General features: G+C 48.7%; 1 non-coding gene across 1 annotated transcript; it reads left to right on the top strand.

The window, feature by feature from the left end:
- The first annotated feature begins 375 nt into the window (after window positions 1–375).
- LOC127493859 (U11 spliceosomal RNA) lies at window positions 376–510 on the top strand. Its single transcript, XR_007924397.2, has one exon. It is a non-coding gene; the product is annotated as a U11 spliceosomal RNA (small nuclear RNA).
- The last annotated feature ends 1,282 nt before the right edge of the window (window positions 511–1,792 follow it).

The following is a 1,792-nucleotide window of genomic DNA, read 5'->3' as shown; positions in this document are numbered from 1 at the left end:
GCACCAGTCGCAGCCCTTTCCATTTTGAGAGGTTAGACGCTAGAGCCGCTCTTCCAGCGCCGAGACACGCCTGGCTCACGGATCGGGCGACGTCAGTGCACACCCGCGACCCACAGCCGCTCTTCCCCGCCGCGCCCTCAGCACCCACGGGAGCCTTCCCAGGGAGCACTGCGATATTTGCATATGCATCACGTCTTTGCCTTTACTTCCAAATAAAAAATCGTCAGAGATTTTCCTTAGAATATTTTCCTCCGGATGGCTCTGAAATTGTCTTCTCAACCTTAGGAGTAAGAAATTGGTTAGCCTTCGTTTTCTCACCTTTACCAAAAGATGTATTCGCTGACACTGCCACTCTGCTTCGGAATACGTTGCGGTAAAAAGGGCTTCTGTCGTGAGTGGCACACGTAGGGCGGCTCTGTTTGCTCTTCGTGCGGAATCGACATCAAGAGATTTCGGAAGCATAATTTTTTGGTACTGAGGCAGCTGGTGATCGTTGGTCCTGGCGCCCGTTTTTGTAACTGAAAATGAAAGGCTTTATATGTTGGGTGCGGTTGTAGGTGTGCTAGGGACAGAGCGGCATAACTGCAGCGTGAGGGAACTTGCAAAGTGAAAGGATCCTGGGTTGTAAGTGCCCTGTGGTTTTTTATTAGAAAGTCTGAAGTTATTTACACTTGGCATCAGTCAACTGTTTGTACATTTTGATCGTTAAACTATTAATACACAGTGCATCAAGGAAAGTTTAAAAGTTAAAAAAAATTGTGTGTGTGTGAGGGAGCAGGTATTTGGTGTGATGGTTGAGCATCGCCAGGCTCTGGTTCCCATCCAGCTTACTGTTAAGGCATCTTGGGAGGCAGTACTGATGGCTCAGGTACTTGGGTTCCTGTCACCTACATGGAACACAAGGATGAAGCTCCCAGCTCCTGGCTTCAACCTTGGCCCGACCTTGGCTGTCATGGGCACTTGGGGAGTGGACCACTGGATAAAAAATCCCTCTTTATTTCTGTTGCCCTGCCTTTCAAATAAATCATAACTTTTTTAAAAAACAAGAATTTGCAGCCTTAATTTTCTTTAAGATTTTATGTATTTGAGAGGTAGAGTTACAGACAGTGAGAGGAAGAGACAGAAAGAAAGGTCTTTCTTCCATTGGTTCACTCCCCCAAATGGCCGCAATGGCCTGAGCTGTGCTGATCCGAAGCCAGGATCCAGGAGCTGCTTCTGGGTCTCCCACGTGGGTGCAGGGGCCCAAGGACTTGGGTCATCTTCCACTGCTTTCCCAAGCCGTAGCAGAGAGCTGGATCAAAAGTGGAGCAGCCAGGCCAGGAACCGGTGCCCATAAGAGATGCCGGTGCCGCAGGCAGAGGATTAACTTACTGCGCCATGGTGCCGGCCCCATTAATCATAACTTTTTAAAAATTAAGCACAAAATTTTCATATGATCCAGCAACTCTTTCTCTGGAGGTATAGCCCAAAGAATTAAAAGCAAAGACTTGAAGAGATGCTTACACATCTGTGGTCACAGCAGCGTTATTTATATTAGCCAAAAGGCAGAGACAACTCAAATGTCCATCAAGAGATAAATGAAGGGCCAGCTCTGTGGCATAGCGTGGTAAAGCTACGGCCTACAGTGCCTATATGGCTGCCAGTTCGAGTCCTGGCTGCTCCACTTCCGATCCTGCTCTTTGCTATGGCCTGGGAAAGCAGAAGGTGGCCCAAGTCCTTGGGCCCCTGTACTCGCATGGGAGACCTGGAAAAATCTCCTGGTTCCTGGCATCGGATCAGTGCAGCTCTGGCC

The sequence above is a fragment of the Oryctolagus cuniculus genome, chromosome 7 (genome assembly GCF_051225735.1).
Source record: "Oryctolagus cuniculus isolate XC-2025 breed Fujian yellow rabbit chromosome 7, ASM5122573v1, whole genome shotgun sequence".
NCBI classification, from domain to species: domain Eukaryota; kingdom Metazoa; phylum Chordata; class Mammalia; order Lagomorpha; family Leporidae; genus Oryctolagus; species Oryctolagus cuniculus.
This window is presented reverse-complemented; position numbering and strand designations above follow the sequence as displayed.